The following is a 26,233-nucleotide window of genomic DNA, read 5'->3' on the forward strand; positions in this document are numbered from 1 at the left end:
GGTGGAAACAGCAGCTCCGTGCCTTGCCTCCCTCCCGCTGGCACTTCCCGACTCTTCTGGCTGTTTTGAGTTCGCCCAAGCGAGTGGGAACCACAGAGTGGTCCAGAGATAAATGTTCCAGAAACAGCAAAACAGTCTCGTGAAGAAAGAGCAGAGGCCTTTGGAGATCTCTTCACAAGCAGAAGAGAAGGCCATAGTGCATAGGTAGCCAAATTGTCTTTACTTATCTGAGAGATGCGCAGGTCAGGTCCACGTGGGCGCCATTTGTTGTTAAAATTTTCGGAGGCTCTAGCCCTGCCCTCATGCAATTGCCCGTGGAGGCAAGTAGCCCCCCAGAGGCAAGAAATTTTTTTTTTTTTCAGATATGGCCCCCTCAGGCCTTCCCTTGGCAACATGCTGGTTTTTGTTATATATGTTTCTGTTCACCCCACACCCTTGATACTATAGTCATATAGTTAAAAAGAAAAGGGGGAATTGTCGTATGCTTTACATTGGTTTGTCCTAGCCCTCCCCCCGCCAAGAGAATTGGATCAGTCCTGTTAATTTCGCAGGCCTGCTTGGCCCTGCCCCAAGGAACCCCGAGAGAGGGTTCCTGAGTCCGAGAGTTCGACAGTGCCAGGGTGGAAGGGTTCCGGAGTTCCTGAGTTAGAGAGTTTCTGGGTTACAGAGTAAGAGAGAGTTTCAGTGTGCCAGAGTTTCAGAGGGTTCCTGAGTCCGAGAGTTCCTGAGTGCCAGAGTTCGAGAGTGACAGAGTTCCTGAGTTTCTGAGTTCGAGAGTTTCAGGGTTACAGAGTAAGAGAGAGTTCCAGTGTGTCAGAGTTTCAGAGGGTTCCCGAGTACGAGAGTTCATGAGTTCAAGAGTGACAGAGTTCCTGAGTTCCTGAGTTCGAGAGTTCAAGAGTAAGAGGGAGTGCTTGTGCCGCCGCAAAGAGACAGCAGAGTTCTGTTTGGTGATTAGTTTGTCTTAGTTTGTGAATCGTTGTTCCTGAATAAAGAAATACAGCTGCCCTGCCCAGCCGTTGTCTCCGCGTCTCTGTTCACCACCGTGAAGCCAGCCCGGCCAGCTGGAGCCGTCCGGAAATTTTAACGACAAGCAGCATTTTACAATGTGAAAGGACCAGGGTTCAAGCCCCTTACCCCCACCTGCAGTAGGGAAGCTTCAAAGGTGGTGGATCAGTGCTGCAAGTGTCTCTGCCTTCCCCCTTTCATCTCAATTTCTCTGTCTCTATTAAAAATAAATACATCTTTATAAAGTTTTGTTTGAGTGCTGTGATATTGCAAGAAAAAAATGAATATTTTTGCAGCAAAAATACTCCATAAATAGCAGTGAAACCTATGGTTACCTTCTGACTTACTGCTTTTGACATTATTAATATGCTACATTGGGGATTTATATAGTTTGTGATTTAATCAAAACTGAGCAGGGCTAAAGTGACAGTCACAGCCAGCAAGGCCTGGGCACTGAGAGGCGGCATGGATACCAGCTAAGAGGGAGGCAGAGAAATGATGATCAGCTCTAAAAAGTGTAAGAGGCATTTATGTGCATGTATGAGTGTGTGTGGTATGCAAAGAAAGACTTATTACCAAAGAGAAAACATCCCACATAATTACTACTAATCTGGAAGTTTGAAATGCAAAGGGCTAACCTACTGAAGATTTGGTTTTAAAGATTTAATGATTTTAAAGTAATACTCTCAGATTTTCAAAGTACCCAGTTCCCAAGTGGTTGGTAATAATGTAGAAACTCTGCCACCAGACATGGTAAAATGCCTCAATGATTTGTCCACTGACTCACAACTCCAGATGTACATTAAAACCACCTGGGGAGATGCTTCCTTTTAATACAAATTTGGGCCCCACCAAACTAATTAAATCATAGTTTCTGGAGGTAGGATCAAAGCACTGGTATTTCCTTGAAGCTCTCTGAGGTAATTTTACTGAGCCAAGGTTAAAAACACATTGGTTTAATCTTTCATCAGCAACAAAATCGAACACAGAAAAAAAAAGTTGTTGAAAGAGTGTTATATCAGAATAGGTAATGTTAATATTGCTCTGGGGACCACTGGGTTTGATCTGTAGCTCTGACACTTACCACCTAAACATAAACCCAGAGCACATCACTAACAATTCTCACCATACATGAGTACTAGATTAGTTTATATTTTCAGAGTACTGGGAAGAGTGCCTGGTTCTCCGTAAGCACTAAAGTGCAGTTTGGTTTTTTCAACTTAAGTTCTTTACAGGCCAGGGCTGATAGTCAAAATTAATAATGGAATTTATATATCAAACTAATCTTTCATATAGTGTTTCACACCTGGAGTGAAGATGGGGTACTGAAAGATAAATTAAACAAATATAAACATAAAACTAGAAATTTGATGTATGACCAGAATAGAAAAATAAAACTATTGGTGCATATTATCATAAATACCAATAATTAACACATTTAAAATAATAATGTAGAAAATAATTCTGGATTAAAACAGAAATCTTGGCCCATGAGATAGGGCATATGTACATGTATCCTTAAGTTAGGGGAAAATATATACCTTAAAGAAAAATGCACAATAATTTGCAGTGAGTCAATAAATAAGCAAGCAAGTAGGAAGACCTAAAAAGACACCTTAAAGTACCTAATGGAACAGTTTCTACTTAGACCCAGATACCCTCCTCACCTACTTCCTATTACACATCCCTCAATCACTCCAAAGTTAACCATGTCAGACAAAGTAAGGACTACAAAAGCTGAATAAGGGCAAGAGACTGGCATACTTTAATGATGACTCTTTAGTCACTACCAGGTCAGAACCAGGGGCCCTAGTCAGAGAGTCCTGGGATTCCCACACAGACATAATGTGCTTAGACTTCTAACAGATCCCTCCCTCCACTGTCACTGGTCATCTCCATCAGGAACAACATAATGGACCCCTTTCTGGGCCCCTATAGGACCTTGCCCTCAATGTGGATCAACAATGGTAGGAAATGTTCCATTCTCCAAAGGGAGGTTGAATAACATACTTTATCTACCACCTGACGAAGATGGGTCCTGAAATTAGTGCAGCCTGGAAAGTTCCTAGCCATGACCATGGAATGTGAGTTCAGACCTACAGGGATGCAGAGGTTACACAGGCTCCTGTGCTGAATATGGGCCCCAGATCAAATTGATAGGAGTTTACAGTTAACAATATTCATATACTTTTCCCATATTTGGGAGCTACTCTCTTTCCTGATCCAGCTTTCTATGACACCATCTCCCCAGACAATAATCTGGATCCACCTGCATATTAGATGTCAGGCTCAGGCAAAAACTAGTAAAATCATGGGCCCCTTGGAATATACCTAAAGTAGTCCTACTAGCCTTTTCCAAAATAGAGAACCCAAATCTTCCTCTGCAATATTCTTGCCTTTAGGTTCATGATTAGTCAACACTTTGTTCTGCTTTATATCTTGGCTCTTTTTCAGCCACCAGGTTCCAGATGCTACCATGATGCCAACCTGGGCAGGCAACCCCACCAATGTGTCCTGGAGCCCCACCTCCCCAGATTCTTACTCCACTAGGGAAAGAGAGAGACTGGCTGGGAGTATGGATCGACCTGCCAATGCCCATGTTCAGCGAGGAAGCAATTACAGAAGCCAGACCTTCTACCTTCTGCACCCCATAATGACCCTGAGTCCATACTCCCAGAGGGTTAAAGAATAGGAAAACTATCAAGGGAGGGAGGGGATTGGATATGGAGTTCTAGTGATGGTAACTGTGTGGAAATGTACCCCTCTTATCCTTTAGTTTTGTCAATATTTCCATTTTATAAATAAAAAATATAAATACAAATAAAATAGTGTAAAAATAAAATAAAATAGAAATCTTTATTTGCTAATACTTGAAGTCCACCAAGCAAAATGGAATGGAATACATAAAGAGTATTTCAGGAGATTATGTTTCTAGAGGCAAAAGGAAATTATTTTGGGCCTTGGTTATAGCCTAAGGGGAAATGGTCATTGTCCAATAAAGTATCTTCTGGAAATCTTTTAAGTGAGACAGCTTGTCTCCAACTGTTGGAGCTACTATAAATCCTCCCAAACTGAAAAGGTTTACTTTATTATTACTATTTTTTAAGATTTTACTTATTTTAATGAGAGAGATACAGGAAAAAAAGACAAAGACACACACATACACACCCACCCACACACACACACACACACACAGAGAGAGAGAGAGAGAGAGAGAAACCAGTGTCCTGCTTAGCTCTGGGCTTATGGTGGTGCTGGGGGTTAAACCTGGGACCTCAGAGCTTCAGGCAGGAAAGTCATTTGCAGAACAATGGTGCTGTCTCCCTACCCCTAGGCTTGTTTTTTTCATGACCCATTTTATAAACTTATATACAAATTTCCTTGGTCATGAAGAAATTTTATTTACTCACCCACCCATAGCAGGCTGGAATTGAACTTCTCTGCATAGCTAACTCACTTAATTCAGATTTTCTCCCATGGTGTTTGAAGATGGCATTATTTCACGAGAACACAAAGTCCTTCATCTCTAGGTTTTATTTTAAAATCAGGCAATAGAATCAGAATGGATTCTTTCATTTTATGCACGGAAATGCCTTTCACTGTGTATTTGTGGGTGGTGTGTCTCTGTTAAATTTCCACAGTAGACCAATGATGTCACCACATTCTTTAGAAGGGCTTAACTTTATCTGAAGGTGATAGCCTCCTAGATCCCTACCAAGCTTCCAAGTGTACTGACCTTTCTATTCCACTCTTTACTCCAGATTTCAGTTTCCCTATTTTTTTTAACTATATCCATCAAAAGCAGTACAGTTCAATGTTAGCTTCTAGATTAAAATACTAGGTAAAGATGGCAGATTGAATGCATTATGCAAATTTTGAATATTTAGAAACCATATAAAACTATAAAAAGTAGGTATTATTTTTATTTTATTAGTGCTTTACAAGATTTTTTTCCCAGTATATACTCTTTATGAGAATGAATCAAACAATAAGCAAAATACATCAGGAGTTTCAAATTGTATTGCAGAGAAGATTCTAGGCTGTCCCTGCCACTGGCTAAGTGTGATCTTTGTTCACTGGACAGTGCGATATCACAGTCTTAGAGATGGTCAGTTCCTCTTGTGTCCTTTAGTCTTCTCCTAAAGTAACTAAATCTACTGATAGCTCTTTGGTCCTTCCTTGGGCTTGAATTTGTTGCATTAGTGGTTTGCAACTACTGTCAAGATTGTACTGTCCCTTTAAGGTAGTACATGCCACCATAACTCACACAGCAGTCCTTTAACACTTTATTCAATTCCTGCTTGCTTATATCATCACCACACTCTTGAGTCAGCCAACTCTTGAGTCAGATGAGACTGGAAGAATCCTAGAGGTCGAATACCTTCTGCTTATCCAGGGAAACAGCAGTCTGTGAGGGAAAAGGCACCAGTATCTGCTTGCAGGTGGCCACCAGTACCCTGTCCTGCAGCATGTGGTCTGAGATGCCACCGAACAACATGTGCCCAGGGTGGGGGCTGGGGGAGGAGGCTGGCCAGATGCAGGTGCTTGAGTTGGCTCAGCATGAGCATGATCTGTCTGGAAGGTCGTCTTCACAAAGGCCCACAATTCCTGGGTCACACAGGTGTTTGCCCAGTCAGGAGACGGGCGCCCATTGAAGTTATCTGCCCCTGCTGGCAGCCTGCTGGGAAGGCTACTGAGCAAGGTGTCCATGGACTTCTAGGTTTCTTCACTTCCCGCTCTTCCTTTTCCTCCCTCTCCTCAGGGGCTCCTCCTTGGTCCTCATGCCAGGCAGTATCTCTGAGGCCCGGAGCTGCTCCTTCTGCCTCTGTAGCTCGCAGTCCAGGAGAGTGTGGTTCTGCTGGGCCTTGCTTTTGGCTATTTGAATCCACTGGTCCCCAGAGACGAGAACTGCAGGTGCTGATTGTCCATCGGGCTTCTTTGGCATGGTTTCCTTCGCAAGATTATAGACTTTTTTCTAATTTGACTTGGATGCCCTACTATAGCATGTGCTGCTGCTAGACCACATCGGGGTGCTTCTTGATGGACTCCCTATCATCGGGCAGGATGAACTCTCAGCCTTTGTTGATCCTCACCACAGCCATGTGCTCCAGAAAGTCCTTCAGGTAGTCTGCGCAGTTTAGTTACTGTCACCACCTCTCTCCTCACCACCCACCGGTTCTGTGTGAACTTTCACATAACAAAGTCTCCTCCAACACCTACAGCCATCTAATATTTGACAAAGGTACCCAGACAATTAAATAGGGGAAATATGGTCTCTTCAACAAATGGTGTTGGAAAGTTGGGTTGAAACATGAAGAAGAATGAAATCAAACCACTATATTTCACCAAACACAAAAGTAAATTCAAAGTGGATCAAGGACTTGGATGTTAGACCAGAAACTATCAAATACTTAAAGTATTGGCAGAACTCTTTTCTGTATACATTTAAAAGACATCTTCAATGAAATGAATCCAATTACAAAGAAGACTAAGGCAAGTATACTATATCAAATTAAAAAGCTTCTGCACAGCAAAAGAAACCACCACCCAAACAAAGAGACTCCTTACAGAATGGGAGAAGATCTTTACATGCCATATATCAGACAAAAGGCTAATAACCAGAATTTATAAAGAGCTCACCAAAATCAACAACAAGAAAACCAATTACTCCATTCAAAAATGGGGAGAGGTTATGAACAGAATATTCTCCATAGAAGAGATCCAAAAGGCCAGTAAATATATGAAAAAATGCTCCACGTCTTTGATTGTCGGAGAAATGCAAATAAAGATAATAATAAGATACCATTTCACTCCTGTGAGAATGTCATACACCAGAAATAACAGCAGTAACAGATGCTGGAGAGGACAAAGGAACCCTCCTGCACTGCTGGTGGGAATGTCAGTTGGTCCAAATCCTGTGAAGAGCTGTCTGGAGAACTCTCAGAAGACTAGAAGTGGACCTACCCTATGACCTTGCAATTCCTCTCCTGGGGATGTATCCTGAGGAACCAAATATACTCATCCAAAAAGATTTGTGTATACCTATGTTCATAGCAACACAATTTGTAATAGCCAAAACCTGGAAGAAACCTAGGTGTCCAGCAACAGAACAGTGGCTGAGTAAGTTGTGGTCTACATACACAATGGAATACTACTTAGCTGTTAAAAATGGTGATTTCACCATTTTCAGCCCATCTTGGATGGAGCTTGAAGAAATCATGTTAAGTGAGATGTCAGAAACAAAAGGATGAATATGGGATGATTTCATTCACTGGCAGAAGCTGAAAAACAAGATCAGAAGAGAAAACACAAAGCAGAACCTGGACTGGAGTTGGTGTATTGCTCCAAAGTGAAAGACTCTGTCGTAGGTGGGGGGTGGGGGGGAGTATAGGTCCTAGAACAGGATGACAGAGGACCTAGTGGGGGCTGTATTGTTATGTGGAAAACTGAGGAATGTTATGCATGTACCAACTATTGTATTTACTGTTGAATATAAAACATAAGTCCCCCAATAAAGGAAAAAAAAAAGGGAGTTGGGGCGGTAGTGCAGTGGGTTAAGCGCATGTGGCGCGAAGCAGAAGGACCAGTGTAAGGATCCCAGTTCGAGCCCTGGCTCCCCACCTGCAGGGGAGTCACTTCACAGGCAGTGAAGCAGGTCTGCAGGTATCTGTCTGTCTCTCTCCCTGTCTTCCCCTCCTCTTTCCATTTCTCTCCGTCCTATCTAACATCAATAACATCAATAACAACAACAATAAAAACAACAAAGGCAACAAAAGGGAAAATAAATAAATAAATGTAAAAAAGGGAAAAAAGAAAAGTGAAAAAAATGAATTCACTTTTTTTTTTAACCCCATATTGGGTGGAGCTTGAAGACATCAAGTTAATTGAGTAAATCAGAAACAAAAGGATGAATATGAGATGACCTCACTCATAGACAGAACTTGAAAAACAAGATCAGAAGGGAAAACAGGAAGCAGAACTTGGACTGGAGTTGGTGTACTGCACCAAAGTAAAAGACTGGGGTGAGGGGTGGGTTCAGGTCCTGGAACATGATGGCAGAGGACCTAGTAGGGGTTGTATTGTTATGTGGAAAACTGGGAAATGTTGTGCATGTACAAACTATTGTCTTTTTTTAAAATTCACTTTTGTTGCCCTTCTCGTTTTTTTTTATTGTTGTAGTTATTATTGTTATTGATGTCATCATTGTTGGATAAGACAGAGAGAAATGGAGAGAGGAGGGGAAGACAGAGAAGGGGATAGAAAGATAGACACCTGCAGACCTGCGTCACCATCTGTGAAGCGACTCCCCTGCAGGTGAGGAGCTGGGGGCTCCAACCTGGATACCTATACTGGTCCTTGTGCTTTGCGCCATGTGCGCTTAACCCACTGCTACCGCTCAACTCCCCAAACTATTGTCTTTTATTGTCAACTATAAACCATTAATCCCTCAATAAAGAAATGAAGCAAACAAAAACATAGTCTCAGCCCCAGGAGAGCACCTTGGCTAGCACACTACTGTGAGGGCTGGAAGAGTCTTTGGGGTATAATAAAATATAGAGGTATAACTCTACGTAATTCCCACCACCAATTTCTGTGCCTCTACCCCCCTCCAGTGGTAACTGCCATAGTTCTCCTAAGGTCATAAATATGGATTGACTATATAAATACATTTTTCTTTTTTCAAATCCATGTATTCCAATTCCCTATACTACACTTATGAATGAAATCATCCTGTAGTTGCCTTTCACTTCTTTTCTTACTTCAGTAAACATAATCACTGTCAGTCCCATTCATATAGTCCCAAAAGACACATTATAGATCCTCCCCCCACCCCCACCCCCAGAACTGCTCAGCTCTGGTTTATGATGGTACCTGGGACTTTGGAGCCTCAGACATGAAAGTCTCTTTGCATAATGCTATCTAGCTCCACATTATAGTCTTTTTAAACTGTTGAGTAGTACTCCATTGAGTGTATATCCCATTGCTTTTTTATTTATAAGTCTCAAATTAGCAATTTTATTGCATTGTTAAAGGTCTTTTAGTTTTGTTTTGTTTTTGCCCTAACTCAAAATATTCTTCATAAGCTTTATTTCCCCCTTCATATTTTAAGCCAAAAAAGTAGATATTATTTACAAATACTTTGACATGAAAGGATATGGATAATGGGAGATGAATAACAACAAATTCTTGGAAACTAGAAAGGATATGGGAAAATAAAAACTGACCAATCAAATCAAAGAAAGTCAACCTTGGAGTTGTATCAGTTTATTGTGCAATATTATTCAGGATATGGTGATACTAGGAGATAGTGATACCAGGTCATAGGGGCCATTGGTGTGTGTGTGTGTGTGTGTGTGTGTGTGTGTGTGTGTGTGTGTTGGCTTAAAATAAGGATTAGATAAGGTATTTGAGAAGCACTGACTTCCTATGTTCCCTCCATACCGCTATACTACAGAATGTTCTCTCACTCCAGCTTAAGAATAGAAGAATATCCTCCAGAGAAGGTAAAACACATATGATGTTGATGAGTTAAGAACATAAGTATCACAATGAAATCAGGAATATGAATTACTACAACAAAAACTGAGATATATTTTCAACTTCTGTTTATCCACACAACTTCTGGAATGGTTATGGCCAGACCCTTTTTCTCTAAGAAGACCTGAATAATAGAAGAGCCACTTCTAAGGGATCTCAGCAGATCAGGAGGAAAATCTTCAAAATAGTGATATTGGGGTTTCTGTGACAATGACCCAGCTACATCACCCTCCACTGATACACTAAAATTCCCAATCCGAATACTCCTCACACACAAACATGTGAGCAGACACCTAAATACCACCAGACAACCAAAGAATGCCTCTAATATATCATATTAGAATCAAATAAACAAACCAAAAATAGAGAAAAACATCTTGGAGGGATAATAAAGCATTAAGGAAAAAGAAAACTTCAAAACAAAACTATTACTAATATCTTCAAAGAGACGAACAATGATTCTGAATCCCAGAAGCAAGACTGAAATGCTATTTTAAAAAGAACATTCAGAGAACAGGAAAGACATTTTTAGAAATCAGAAACAGATAGTAGAACTGAAACGTTTGACAGAAAGATAGGAAGTTTAGGTGTATTCTCTTCGGAGAAAAGGAAGGGGGGAGCATAAAGCAAATCAAAGGAAATGGGAAAATGTACTAAAACATCACACTATATTAATATATATTACTACATTATATTAAAATATATTAACATACTGTACTAGAAAGATCAATGTATGAATAGTGGGAGTTTCAGAGAGAACAGAGAAAATAAATGAGAAAAATCAAATAATTTAAGAAAGTTTACTGAATTCAAATACAGGTTCATTAAGCACTCAGACCTACAGATGAAAGCTAGATGTACATCAAAGCACAGCCATCAAGAAATAGCAAAATAATGGGGACAACAAGATTTTCCAAATTTCCAGAGGTCAAAAGAATATCATGCACACTCAAAAGCACATTATGTTACAAACATAATAACATAAACACTGATATGATCTAAAGTTATACTGTTAGCATATTAAAGGACGAACATCTTGTAAATATGCAAATGTATGAAGGGTACACAAACAATAGAAATAAACATCTTTCAATATATCAAAATAATTATTTTATTTCTCTGATCTCAACACTGTTGAGAAGTTTACTGGCACTTTAATAGTTGCCCCTTACAGATCATCATCTTTCTTTCCTGGTCACTTTTAAGTTTTATTCCTTGTCTTTTGTATTCTGTGGTTTCTCTAGGGTTTCCAACAATTCCAGGAAAGATTAGAGTGTGCTCATTTGGGATTCATCAGGAATTAGTGTACAGCTCTACAACTGTATGCTGTGCTGGTTAATAATCCCAGGCACAAACTTATACCTATAAGGATAAATCATTAAGATATAAGGACAGCCTTTGCATGAAGAGCAAATATACAAAATTCTGAAAGGAGAGTATGAATAATGAGTTTGTACTTAGGAAAAATACCCTTGGAGTGGATGTAGTAGGTTGCTGATTGACAAGTGACTTACTGATCAGAGATGAAGCAGATATTCTGGTTGTGAAAGAGAAATTAATCCAAATGAAGCCCAGTAGCTCTGCCTAGGGTTATTATGAATTCATCAAGGCTCTCTAGCCTTATCCTCTGCTCCACACACCTTTGTGCCTACAGTCTATGTTAGAGACTAGGAGAGAAACTAGAATCCTGCAAGTCAGGTGCTGCTGGTAAGGAAACTGAGCCTTTGCCTGTTTCTCTCTCTGGAATAGAAAAGGAACTGTTTTTCTTTTCAAGAACTTCCGGTTTGGAAAAGCTTCCAAGTTTGACTTTTGGAGATCTAGAGTATCTTACTGACATCTTATTCCTTACTTGGGTTCTGTTTAGATAATGCAGTTGATGTTTTGTGCAGAGGAAAAAAAAGAAATGGAAAAATATGACAGGGCAAGGAGAATATGAGTATGTAACACTCTGCTCCCCTACTCTTTGTTCGGGCATGTAAATTTCCTGTAGGTTCACAAGTTTCAAAGTTTGAAGTATCTTGCTAGCACACTACCCAAGATAGCAACCCATCAAGAAAGATTCCAGTGCCTGGATGCTCTGGGGAATTACAAAGGATAAGGCTGGGATGAGGGTGGGAGCAGACTGGAGATAGGTTTGGATGAAGCATGGGAACCAAGAGCCCCACATAATAACTTGGTCCTATGTGGTTGTACCCTCAGTAAGGACCTTGTTAGATGATCTGAAATGAGAGGCATGAAGGTAAATAGGTTTGATCCCCCCCCCACTTACTGCCTCCTACTGTGCCTCACTGACTCTCTATTGTCTGTTCTCCAATGACATTGTGTGGCGATCTCATGGTTTTCTGGTTGCTTGCCTACATAGAAAAATCTACCACCAGAAAGATAATTTACAGAGGGAGTACTCTCTGAGAGGGGATTACAATTGCATGAGTTAGGTGAACAGCCTTTCTTTTCTTTATCCATCCTTCCTACAATGTGCTGTAAGAACCAGGAGCAGAAGAAACCAGGAAGATCTGACACACAGACAATACCTTTTCCTACACCAAGCTCCTCGGGTAAAAACTTTGATGATGATATGGGCAGTGTGAAGGTGAGGAATGAGTCAGATATGAAAGTAGAAATTTAAACTAGACGGGACTAGGGTTTCTACTGAAGGGGTTAGAGAACTAGGTCTGAGGCTGAACCTCCAGAAATAAGACCAAAATAATGTTACAGAAATAGCTTGATAAAAGAAATGCCACTGTCACTCTAATCACCCAAAGCTTGACTGCATTGAGCCCATTGCAAATGCCCAAGCTGACTCCACTGCCAACAATGTGGAGGCATGGCATGGAGACTCTTGATAATCATTGTAGGAATCTTACTGATTTTTTTTTCTTTTTTTGTAGTCAGTTACAAATTAAAATCTTAGGTATGCCTAACTAATGGAATCTTGGTTACAAGGTAGAAAGGAAGTTGGGGATCTGGACTTAGAGTTTCATATTAAGAGAAAAGAGTTATAGAATGGAAATTATACGTATTTAGGAATGCTATTCAGAAGATAACGGGTCACTGAAAATGAAAGTAATGGAGACTCAGAGTTGCACTTGGCGAGTCCCGGGAGTTCTCTCCTCCCCTCAGCTGTCCCCTTGTCAGTGAAACAGACTGGAGGTGGTGCCTCAACTGATAAATTGCTGGACTGTTACTAGCTACCCAATCTCTCCCTAGGCTCCTCTCTGTCCACCAGCCATATGTGTTTGCATACACCGATGATCTGGTGGGTTCCTGAGGTCATTCTACTTCTATCTAGTTTCGGTCCCATGTGGTCTCCTTTGGTATTCCTAATTGATTCGGGAGAGGACAGGAGAGGAGAGGAGAGGAGAGGAGAGGAGAGGAGAGGAGAGGAGAGGAGAGGAGAGGAGAGGAGAGGAGAGGAGAGGAGAGGAGAGGAGAGGAGAGAAGCACATCTCTTGCTGCTCATAGCCCCACCTCCCAAGATTATTTATTAGTGACATAATATTGATTTAGAAAATTATAAGATGACAGAGGTATAACTCCACACCTTTCTCATCCCCAGAGTCCTTGAGCCACCTGATCTATCTAGCCTTCTGGATCAGGATTTTTTTTTTAAATTTATTTATAAAAAGGAAACACTGACAAAACCATAGGATAAGAGGGGTACAACTCCACACAGTTCCCACCACCAGAACTCCATATCCCATCCCCTCCCCTGATAGCTTTCCTATTCTTTAACCCTCTGGGAGTATGGACCCAAGGTCATTGTGGGATGCAGAAGGTGGAAGGTCTGGCTTCTGGAATTGCTTCCCCACTGAACATGGGCATTCACAGGTTGATCCATACTCCTAGCCTGCCTCTCTCTTTACCTAGTAGGGCGGGGCTCTGGGGAATTGGAACTGCAGGACACATTGGTGGGGTCATCTGTCCAGGGAAGTCTGGTCACATCCTGCTAGCATCTGGAACCTGGTGGCTGAAAAGAGAGTTAACATACAAAGCCAAACAAGTTGTTGACTAATCATGAATCTGAAGGTTGGAGTAGTGCAAATGAAGAGTTTGGGGTGTGTGTGTCTCCGTTCTGTAGATAGCTAGTAGGCATATTTTAGTTATATTCTAAAGGGCCTTGTTGTTAAAATTCGGAGGCTCTAGCTGGCTGGGCTAGCTTCACGGGCGGGTAACAGAGACGACCAGAGACATACGGCTGGGCAGGGAAGCTGTATTTCTTTATTCAGAAACAATGGTTTATAAACTAAGACAAACTAATCACCAAACAGAACTCTCTTGCCTCTTTCCCCCACGGTGGCGCCAAGCACTCTCGAACTCTGGAACTCTGGAACTCTCTCGGGGTTCCTTGGGGCGGGGACAAGCGGGCCCTCGAAACTAGCAGGACTGAACCAATTTTCTTGGCAGGGGGAGAGCTAGAACAACCCAATGTAAAGCATACAACAGGGCCTGTGGCTATACTAGTTTTTTTTCCCCGAGTTTGAAATCTGATATGCAGGTGGATCCAAGGTCTGGGGAGATGATGTCATGGCTGGAAAAGGGACCAGAAAGCTGATCAGAGAAGAGAGTAGCTTCCAAATATGGGAAAGGTGGATAAATAATGTTGACTGTAAACCCCATCGATCTGATGTGATCTGGAGCCCATCAGGATGGTGTTTGTATACATTATTTCTTACAAAATAGTCTGAAACTCTCTTGTTTCCTGAAGAGAAAGGGAAAAAGGAAAAAGGGGGGCAATGGAGTAAATTTCAGCTCTTTATCCTTTCTTTGCAAATTAAATTTTGGCGTATTGCTTGCTTTTCACAAAGACAGCTTTATTCCATTGCCTACCTAGCTCATTCCATTGCCTACCAATTTCAGGTCATCACACCCTTGTAGGGCCATGCCCATTCCACCTCACCCTTTGAGGGTCACAATGACTCAAACAACTAAGTAACAATTAGCACCAGGAAAGTTAAAGCCAAATATTCCCTCACTGGCAATTTATCATGAGTATAGCTCTTTAGCATTTGGGCTGTACAATGAAAATCAGTTTTGCAGGTGGAGGAGATAGCATAATGGTTCTGCAAAAGACTTTCATGCCAGAGATGCTAAAACCTCAGTCTCTTGCATCACCATAAACCACAGCTGAGTAGTAAACCACACTCTGGGATAAAAAAAAAAAATCATACTTTTCCCACTGTGGTAGTGGGAAATTCCTTGAATTTGCTCTTTTCAAGTACATGAAGAAACCCAGGGAGGGCGATTTGGCCCTTTCAATTTTTTTTTTTTTTTTTGCCTCCAGGGTTATCACTGGGGCTTGGTGCCTGCACTATGAATCCACTGCTCCTGGGGGCCATTTTTCCCATTTTGTTGCCCTTGTTGTGCGTGTTGTAGTTGTTTTTGTTATTGTTGTCATAGCTGTTGCTGTTGTTGGATAGGACAGAGAGAAATTGAGAGAGAAGGGGAAGACAAAAAGGGGGAGAGAAAGATAGACACCTGAAGACCTGCTTCACCACCCGTGAAGCCACCCCCATGCAGGTGGGGAGCTGGAGGCTCGAACTGGCATCCTTACCCTGGCCCTTGTGCTTTGTGCCACATGCGTTTAACTTGCTGCATTACTGCCCAGCTCCTGGCCCTTTCAGTTTTATGGGAAAACCTACTAAATATTATATGGAACAAGAATCAAGTCTCCATTTTGGGCACAGAAAGAACTCCAAATAGTAAAATAGGAATTTCATATACAACCGTTAGGTTTTTACTGAAGAGGTATCTTTTAAAGCTTATTTACTTTGGGTACATTTGGAGAGATATTGAGAGGGAAGGGGCAGATAGAGAGGGAGAGACAGAGACAGATACAGAAACACCTGCAGCACTGTATCACTACTCATAAAGCTTCTCCCCTGAAGGTGGGGGCCAGGGTCTTGAACTCAGGTCCTAGTGCAGTGTAATGTGTGCACTCAACCAGGTGCACCATTACCTGGACTAACAACTGTTAGGTTTCTTTGCTTTGCCTTTCAGAAAGCAAACATACTCCTTGCCAATTGCAATGCAATTCCACACAAAAAGTCTCTTGTTTCAGGTCCTGATGACTTGCTGAAGCTGACGTTGAGGAGAGGAAGCATTTCTGTAATCAACGAAAAGGGTCAGTCTTTCCTATCTTTCCAGCACTCCTGCTTTTCTTTCCACAGTCATGTGTCACATTTACAATGTGATAAAATTGCTACTTTGAATCCAAACCTGTGTTCCAAGAATCTCTGTAATCCATGATATGCAAAGACTGCTCCCGAGTTAAAGCAAACTGTCTTAATCCTTTAAATGTAAATGACATGGTTAGTTTAAGAGGGCAATAATAATGGCATCAAAAGAACTTCTAGGCTTATTCTTTGTTAAGGATCCTAAATCAAAAGAGGACAATGTACAAAAGAAAATGATCTTTTACATACAGGCTCGAAATAAACTATCATTAATGAGTTTCATTACATACGAAAGAAAACAAGGAAGTTAGTTACAGTTATGTTTACAATTTTTGAAGATAATACAGTAGTAGATAGCATAGTTAATGTATTAAGCAGCTGAAATGTTTTTTTTTTCAAAAACATTCTTTAAAACAGTTTTGAGTGGCCGGGTGGTGGCACACCTGGTTGAGTGAGCACACACATTACAATGTACAAGGACCTGGGTTCAAGCCCCTGGTCCTCACCTGCAGGGGGAAAGCTTCATGATTGGTGAAGCAGTGTTACAATGTCTCTCTCTTCTTGTCTATCACCCCTTTTCCTCTCAATTTTTGGATGTCTCTATCCAATAATAAATCAAGATAATAAAAAATAATAAAAACCAGTTTTGAGCACTAAAAATAAATGAATGTGCCCTAAAGCAATAACTGTAGGGTCATTTTACTAAGTTATCTTTCTTGTATCAGCTAAAGATAATTTTTAAATATTAATCAGTTATAATTATAGTACTGCCTACATCTAATTTACAATATCTTTTTTTTTTTTTTTTTTTTTTGCCTCCAGGGTTATTGCTGGGGCCCATGCCTACACTACAAATCCACTGTTCCTGGAGGCCATTTTACCCATTTTGTTGCTCTTGTTGTTGTCATTATTATTATTTTCATTGCTGTTGTTGTTGTTGGATAGGACAGAGAGAAATCGAGAGTGGAGAGGAGACAGAGATGGGGAGAGAAAGAGAGACACCTGCAGACCTCCATCACCGCCAATGAAGTGACCTCCATGCAGGGTGGGAGCTGGGGGCTCAAACCAGGATCTTTGTGCTGGTCCTTGTGCTTCGAAATATGTGTGCTTAACCTGCTGTGCTACGGCCCGACCCCCACAACATCTTTTTTTTTCACAATTACATGACCTTTTATTACAGCTATATATAAATAGCATAAAAGGTCAAAAATTTTGATGAGGTTTTGTATAATATAAGATATCCTAACAATGGGATTTTCAAAGTCAACCCAATTGCCAAATGATTTGGTTATAACTATAATTATCTATTGCCTTCTTAAGCCCTAAGATAGCAGGAATCTTCCCCTATCTCTATAAAGCCCATAAATCTCCCAGTCCTGAAACCTCTAGGGTGAGGCTCACTTTACTGAATGCTTCTCCCAATTCATACCCACTGATACTGCATCTGCTGATCCCAACCTAAGCAATGCAACCAGTACCACCTCAGCTTGCTTCACTTCAGACTGTGTCCAGAGACATCAGGTGTGGAATGTCAATTCTTCTGCTTCATTTACTCTGGTGAGACCACTCCTAACCCACAGGACTTCGTAACTCCATTTTGAGTGGCTCAAAACCTCAAAACCTAGATATAGACCAGGGGACCCATGAGATGGGGCATATGTACATGTATCCATAAGTTAGGGGAAAATATATACCTTAAAGTAAAAGTGCACAATAATTTACAGTGAGTCAAGTAAATGAAACAAGTAGAAAGAACTAAAAAGACACCTTAAAGTTACCTAATGAAACAGTTTCTACTTAGACCTAGATACCCTCCTCACCTACCTCCTATTACTTGTCCCCCAATCACTCCAAAGCTAACTGTGTCAGACAAAATAAGGACTACAAAAGCTGAATAAGGACAAGAGACTGGCATACTTTAATGATGACTCTTTAGTCACTACCAGGTTACCCATCACCTGTGGCCCTAGTCAGGGAGCCCTGAGTTTCCCATAGACATGATGGGCCTAGACCTCGAATAGATCCCTCTAGTCACTGTCACTGGTCATCTCCATCAGGAACAACATAATGGACCCCTTTCTCGGCCCCTATAGGACCTTGCCCTCAATGTGGATCAACAATAGTAGGGAATACTCCACTTTCCAAAGGGAGGTTGGACTACATACTCTACCTACTACCCAACGAAGATGGGTCCTGAAATTAGTGCAGCCTGGAAAGTTTCTAACTGTGACTACAGAATGTGAGCTCAGACCTACAGGGATACAAAGGTTACACAGTCTCCTGTGCTGAAAATGGACCCCAGATCAAATTGATGGGGTTTATAGTTAACAATATTTATATACTTTTCCCATATTTGGGAGCTACTCTCTTTCCTGATCCAGCTTTCTAGTCCTTTTTTCCCAATTATGACACCATCTCCCCAGACAATAAGCTGGGTCCACCTGCATATTAGATGTCAGGCTCAGGTAAAAACTAGTAAAGTCATGGACCCCTTGGAATATACCTAAAACAGATCTGCTAGCCTTTTAAAACGGAGACCCCAATCTTTATCTGCAATATTCTTGCCTTTAGGTTCATGATTAGTCAACACTTTGTTCTGCTTTATATTTTGGCTCTTTTTCAGCCACCAGGTTCCAAATGCTACCATGATACCAACCTGACTTCCCTGAGCAGGTGACCCAACCAAGTGTCCAGGTACCCCACCTCCCCAGATCCCTACTCCATTAGGGAAAGAAAGAGGCAGGCTGAGAGTATGGATCAACCTGCCAGTGCTCATGTTCAGCGAGGAAGCAGTTACAGAAGCCAGACCTTCCATCTTCTTTTTTAAGTGATGAGTATCTTTTATTGCTTCTTTACTTTTTTTTTTTACACAATTTTTTAGTTTAATTTATCTATAAAATAGAAAATGTCGGGTGGTGGCGCAGTGGGTTAAGCTCACGTGGCGCAAAGCGCAGGGACCGGCTTAAGGATCCCGGTTTGAGCCCCCGGCTCCCCACCTGTAGGGGAGTCGCTTCACAGGCGGTGAAGCAGGTCTGCAGGTGTCTATCTTTCTCTCCCCCTCTTTCTCTGTCTTCCCCTCCTCTCTCCATTTCTCTCTGTCCTATCCAACAACAAAGCAACGTCAACAATGGCAATAATGACCACAACGAGGCTGCAACAACTAGGGCAACAAAAAGGGAAAAAAATGGCCTCCAGGAGCGGTGGATTCATGGTGCAGGCACCGAGCCCAGCAATAACCCTGGAGGAGAAAAAAAAATAGAAAATGTCAACAAAACCATAGGATAAGAGGGGTATAATTCCACACATTTCCCACCACCAGAGTTCCACATCCCATCCCATCCCATGATAGCCTCCTTATTCCCCAACTCTCTGGGAGTATGGGCCCAGGGTCATCACGGAGTACAGAAGGTGGAAGTTCTGGCCCCTGCATCCGCTTCTCCACTGGACATGGGCATGACCTTCCACCTTCTGCACTCCATAATCACCCTGGGTCCATACTCCCAGAGGGATAAAGAATAGGAAAACTATCAAGGGACGGGAATGGATATGAAGTTGTGGGTGTGAGCAATGTGTGGAAATCTACCCTCTTATCCTATTGTCAATGTTTCCATTTTATAAATTAAAAGAAATGTATAACACAAATATTCCTACATAAATTCAAAGCAATGTATACATTTTGAAAGTTCTTGAAGTTTGATTGCAATAGTAAAAGATTAGAAATAATCTAAGTATGCATTAACACAGGTGTGGATTAATCACTATAGTACATCTAGCTAATACTATTAAGGGAAAAGTATGAAGATCATTCTGTGGACTGGTAAAATTTCCATGAAATTCTGTTAAGAGAAAAACTGACAAGACAGTGCATAAGAACATGCTCCTGTACTGAATATAGGCCCCAGATCAAATCGATGGGGTTTACAGTTAACAATATTTATATACTACTTATCCCAGATTTGGGAGCTACTCTCTTCCCTGATGCAGCTTTATAGTCCTATTTCCAACCCTGACACCATCTCCCCAGATAATACCTTTGGCCCACCCGCATTGGGCTCAGGGAAAAATTAGCAAAGTCATAGGCCTTTTGGAATATACCTAAAATAGACCTACTAACTTTTTCCAAAACAGAGGCCTCAAATCTTGCGTGCTATATTCGTGCCTTTAGGTTCCTGATTATTAAACAATTTGTTCTGCTTTATATCTTAATGCTTTTTCAGACACCAAGTTACAGAAGCTACCATGATGCCAACCTGACTTCCCCAGGCAGAGGACCTCACCAATGTACCCTGGAAACTCACCTCCCCGGAGCCCTGCCCCACTAGGGAAAGATAGAAACAGGCTGGGAATATGGATCAACTTTAGTGGTAAAGCAATTACAGAAACCAGACCTTCTACCTTCTTCACCCCATAATGATTCTGGGTCCATACTCCCAGAGGGATAAAGAATAGGAAAGCTTCCAGAGGAAGGGATGGGATATGGAACCCTGGTGGTGGGAAATGTGTAGAATATTACCCCTCATCCTTTGGTTTTGTGGATATTTTATAAATAATTAAAAAAAAATTTTAATAAATGAATTAAGTTGAAAAAATTTTTCTTGAGACTATAGACTTCACCAGACTGTCAAAGGGGCTCAAGGTATAACAAACCTAAGAACCCCCAACTTTCTGATAATAGAGCCTAGTTTCTGGCATTACATTACTTTATCACTGTAGCAACTGGGAAGATTTTCTTTTTTTTTAAATTTATTTCTTTATTGGGGAATTAATGTTTTACATTCAACAGTAAATACAATAGTTTGTACATGCATAACATTCCCCAGTTTCCCATTTAACAATACAACCCCCACTATGTCATTTATCATCCTTCATGGACCTGTATTCTCCCCACCCACCCACCCCAGAGTCTTTTACTTTTTTTTTTTTAATAATTTATTTCTTTATTGTGGAATTAATGTTTTACATTCAACAGTAAATACAATAGTTTGTACATGCATAACATAAATTTTTATTATAAATTTTTATTTATAAAAAGGAAACACTGACAAAAACCATAGGATAAGAGGTGTACAACTCCACACAATTCCCACCACCAGAACTGCATATACCATCCCATCCCCTGATAGCTTTCCTATTCTTTTTTTTAAAATTTGTATTTATAAAAAGGAAACATTGACAAAAAGCATAGGATAAGAGGGGTACAACTTATTTAATAATTTTTTAAAAATAAGAACATGCATGTTAATCTTGTACATAGATCATCTTTTCAGTGCTTCATGAGAAAGTGGTAACACTGGCTGCCCTGATAAAAGTACACTGAGTGACTATGGAAACCAATATAAGACCTTTGAAATACAGATGCAAATTCTTCCACATTCACGATCTTTGAGAACACACTTGTTCTAGCCACTGCCCAACAGTACCTGCATAAGAGACTCTGCAGGAGGACTGAACATTTGACTCCACTGGTGCCTAGTCTCCCTACTAATCAATGATATAATTATTGTTTTAAGCCACTGTTTGAGTTGGCATCTTACTATGAAGTAATATACAGCTAGTACTATAAGGTCACTGTCCATCCTTTCTAGAGTTCAAACTTTCTATCACATGGATCTATTTCCTATTAAAAGTGTAAAATTATTCCCCCAACTTCTCTGATTTTAGCTTTTGTCCATATCCAAGCCTTATAATGGTTTTAGGAGTAGAATTCCCTCAAGTTTCCTTGACCTGAATATCTTCTGGGACCTACTGATAAGTAAGAGTCTGCCTAGTATGAACTAAGTAGTATAAACTCCCTTGCCTGTCCTACTCCAAAGAAAGTAAGAAGCAAACATAACTTGCTTCCTAAACAATTAATTCCTTGGTCAATCACATGTAAGTATAGTCAGTCTTTTAGCATTATATAAATGCATCCCCCAAAATAAAGGATTCCGGGGAAGGGGGGTAGGGGTACCTTCAGGTCCTGATGATGGAGGAGGACCTAGGCTGGGGGTGAGAGTGTTTTGCAGGAAACTAAGAAACTTTATAAATATACTAACAACTGTATCAACTGTAAACCATTAATCCCCCCAACAAAAATTAATGTATATATTCTAAATAAAAAATAAGTGTATCCCATTAATAACTTCCTAATTGTAAGGTGAGGAATATGACTTCATAATGGAAAATACCACTGTTGTGCTAACATCAGAACCAAGCACTGTGAATAGAAGTCTAATGAGATCTGAAGTGTCTCCTGGTATAATACAGCTTGAACTAAAGTTTGCCCTGTACACTAAGTTCTAAATTCAATTTAAACAGGAAATACAGTTATTACAGAAACAAGTTACCACCATGAAGTAATAATCTGACAAGTTTAGAATATAAAATAGTTGACCAGTCTCTTCAAAACAGCATCAGTAAAAAGATAGGGAAACTGGCTTTCTCATAAATTGTTGGTAAAACTCTACATTATCTCCAAGTTCATTTCTGTTCCTGGCTTAAAAACATTCCACTATTCAAAATTACAATCAAGTTATTATTAATACTAGTGAAGAACAGGAAAAACTTCAATAATATCATCATGACTCTCTCAAAACAGAATCCTTTTTAAAAATGAACTAAAATCCTTTAGGCTGGTGATAAATCTCCTATGACAATGCTAAATTTTTTTATGTGTTTGAGATGGACTGAAACTGAGTTAGGATTGTTGTGCTAAGATAGCCAGTAGATATACTAAAATAAGTTAATTATATATTTTAAAAAGCTGTTCATTTATCTACTGCCCCAGATTGTTCTAAGATATACTATGCCATCAAAAGTGGAACTTAGGGGGTCGGGCGGTAGGTAGTGCAGCGGGTTAAGTGCATGTGGCGCAAAGTGCAAGGACCAGCTTAAGGATCTCGGTTTGAGCGTCCGGCTCCCCACCTGCAGGGGATTCGCCTCACAGGCGGTGAAGCAGGTCCGCAGGTGTCTATCTTTGTCTCCTCCCTCTGTCTTCCCCTCCTCTCTCCATTTCTCTCTGTCCTATCCAACAACGAACAACATCAACAACAACAATAATAACCACAACAAGGCTACAACAACAAGGGGGGGAAAAGAAGGCCTCCAGGAACAGCGGATTCATAGTGCAGGCACTGAGCCCCAGCAATAACCCTGGAGCAAAAAAAAAAAAAAAAAAGTGAAACTTAAATGACCCCATGAAATTCATTATTTACACTTATAATCACAGTACTGATATTTCAAGGCCATCTCATTAGAAGAAATATTTTCAGTCAACCTATTTTGTTTTGGATGCCCTTAGAAAAGGAATATGCCAAATTTATCAAAAGGGCAGAGCTTAATTTCAGAACAGGATTTATTTAACAAAATGTTAGAGTAAATTCCAACATTAGATGCAACTGTTTTGTTCTCTCCCTCAGAAAACCACAGATGTCAGACCACTTAAGAATCTGGAGTTTAGAGTAAAATAATGCAACTGGTAAACACTACTTTGCACTGAGGAGAAATTAAAAGCATATAATAAACTATCTTTATTGTCTCTGCTTTTCTATTTTATTAGTGATTTAATATTGTTTTCCAAAATTGCAAGATAAGGGGCTAGGTGGTGGTGCACCTGGTTGAGCACACATGTTATAATGCTCAAGGACCCAAGTTTGAGCCTAAAGTCCCCACCTGCAAGAGGAAAGCTATGTGAGTGGTGAAGCAGTGCTGCAGGTCTCTCTCTCTCTCTCTTTCCATCTTTTCTTTACAACTCAATTTATGGCTGACTCTATCCAAAAAATGAAGATTAAAACATTAAAAACAAGACAAACAAAAAACCAAAATTACAAGATAACAGAGGAACAATTCCATGTGGTTCCTCCCACCAGAGTTCTATATCCCCATTCCCTTCACCGGAAAGTGCAATGATTCGGGGCCAGGGGTGGCGCACCTGTTACAGTGCACAAGGACCCAGGTTTGAGCCCCCAGTCTCCACTTGCAGGGGGAAAGCTTCACAAGTGGTGAAGCAGTGCTGCAAGTATTTCTCTCCCTATCACCCCCTTCCCTCTCAATTTCTGACTGTCTCTATCCAACAAATAAAGATATAAAAATTAAAAATCTGTTAAAAAATACAGTGATTCTTCCAAGGTCACAGTCATAGATATTGGTTGACTGTAATTTCTATATCTATCTATCTATCTATCTATCTATCTATCTATCTATCTATCTGTCTGTCTTTTTTGCCTATGTTTTCTCTGGCCCCTTCTCTTCCTTTCTAAGTCAGACCTACACCTATCTCTGCTTTTCTGTTTAGTAGCATCTATTCAGTTAATGTACCACCCTCCACAAACCTGTTATGTTACTAAATTTTAAAAAGATGTCATATTTAAAAATATGAGGGTTTATAAATGCTTGTCCTATACTGGGCAATTGAAAAAAAGGTGGTATTGTGTCCTTCATGACAAAATGGACAGAACTGGAGGTAATTATGAAAGTGAACTGTAACTACAAAATGGTGTGAAATATAGAGAATTGAAACACATGAACTTGCAAGGAAAAAAGTAACCAAACTATCTCTAAGATTTTGTGAGAACTATGATTGTTATCATAGCAGGTGGGAGGCACAGAATGTTGGTGGTGGGTACAGTGTGGAACTATACCCCTGTAATTTTGTAAAACATTATTAAACCTATAATAAAATTTTTCAAATAAAGTACTTGCCTCTAAGGATGCCACATAATTCTGAAAGTAATGTGCAGTAACAGGCCAGAGTGAGAAGATTCATTCTTGGAACTGTGGTAATGAGAAGGAGTTCAGACTAAAGTGCCCCTATAAGAACCATCTTTTACTCTTTTGTGTCTTTGTATATGTGTGTGTTTGTGTGACACAACCCACTGACTTTTCTAGTGCTTCCCTAGTCAAAGTCTTAAGTCTTTGTCTTCATTTTAGTTCATTGACTGATAGAATGTGTTTCAGTTCTCTTTCCTACCACTTCTTGTAAAAAAGCACATCATTCCATTGGCCATACTTACTTCATCTGAAAAATGGGGATATTAATGGTATCTAGTTCATAAAGTTGTTAGACTAGATAAATAAAATCACATGAAGCACTTAGGATCCAACTAGAAAGTAATATTCATTCTGCTTTGGCTTGACATTTTTTTGTAGAAGACACCATACTTGACATTGGTATCCAATGATGGGTAAGACAACCTACCCTAAGAAATCTGAGTCAAGGGGCCGAGTGGTGGTGCACCTGGTTGAGTGCACATGTTACAATGTGCAAGGACCCAGGTTCAAGCCCCCAGTCCCCACCTGCAAGGGGGGGAAGCTTCATAAGTGGTGAAGTAGGGCTGCAGGTGTCTGTCTTCTTACCTACCTCCCCCTCCTCTCAGTTTCTGGCTGTCTCTATCCAATAAATAAATAAAGATAATAATTAAAAAAAGAAATCAGAGTCAAGTTGAGAAATAGACATGAAATTACATTGTCATGGGGCTAGGCAGTGGTGCATATGGTTGGGTACACTCCTTACCAAATGCAAGGACCCAGGTTCAAGCCCCTGCTCCCCACCTGTAGAGAGGAAGCTTCACAAGTAGAGAACCAGTGCTGCAGTTGTCTCTCTTTCTCTCTCCTTTCTTATCCCCCCTTCTCAATTTTCTCTCATTCCTATCAAATAGATAAATAAATGTTTTTAAAAATGAAATCACATTATCATAATGCCATTATTGGAACACTGATGTAGAGAATATAAAAGGTCCTTCTCTGTGGTGGGTTATGCTGAAACTTTTGAAGCACCTCAGAATGTCACAGGATAGAGCTACTTGGGCAGGTTATTGAAAGATAAATGAAACTTTCCCTTGAACTGAACAATCTAAAATTACAAGCATTCAGTAATTTAATGTTATTTTAACCACTCTACATTGCACCATACAATGGAAGAGCTAGAGATACTCACATTATTCTCCAAAGTCCCTGTTTATGTCCCTGTTTATGCTTAAGAGATTAGAAATTATATATAGTTTTACTCAGTCCCTAAAAACACGAGCACTTTCACATAGTTTTCCTTAGCCTGGGTCAAACTAGCACCATGAGAATTATTGCAATGACTTTGCTTAGAGAAGGGTCACATAGAATTCCCTCTTGGCTTGAGAACAAAGTTTGGATTTTATATCTTGACACCATGTCTTTAAAACTGTTGAGACTTCTTTCATTGCTTTGGTCATGCGGAAGCTTAGAGATAGGCTGACCGTACAGGACAATAGCAGTTCTACAGAGCTAACTTCCTGCACTCTTTCCTTTTGCTTTGAATTCTTATCTATATCTGATATGTTTACAATATATTAACTTGTATGCAAGTAACTTGGAAACAAGTAAAGTCCTCTTTGCTTGAGAAGAAAGATACTGTGTTTTCACAATTCTCTAATTATGACTAAGTAATAGAGTAGGGCCAGCAACCTTGCAACAGTTTTTATTTACTTTTGGAGAATTTACTCATTGAAGATCAAGAATAAAGTTCCTAAATATCAAATGTAAGGGGATATTTTTGTAGGAGAAAA

At 40.3% G+C, this 26,233-nt stretch overlaps 1 pseudogene; it reads right to left on the reverse strand.

Annotated features, from left to right (window-relative positions):
- Positions 1–4,982: 4,982 nt before the first annotated feature.
- On the reverse strand, positions 4,983–6,204 carry LOC103120643 (DNA-directed RNA polymerase III subunit RPC5-like; annotated as a pseudogene).
- Positions 6,205–26,233: the final 20,029 nt, after the last annotated feature.

This window comes from Erinaceus europaeus, chromosome 10 (genome assembly GCF_950295315.1).
Source record: "Erinaceus europaeus chromosome 10, mEriEur2.1, whole genome shotgun sequence".
NCBI classification, from domain to species: Eukaryota; Metazoa; Chordata; class Mammalia; order Eulipotyphla; family Erinaceidae; genus Erinaceus; species Erinaceus europaeus.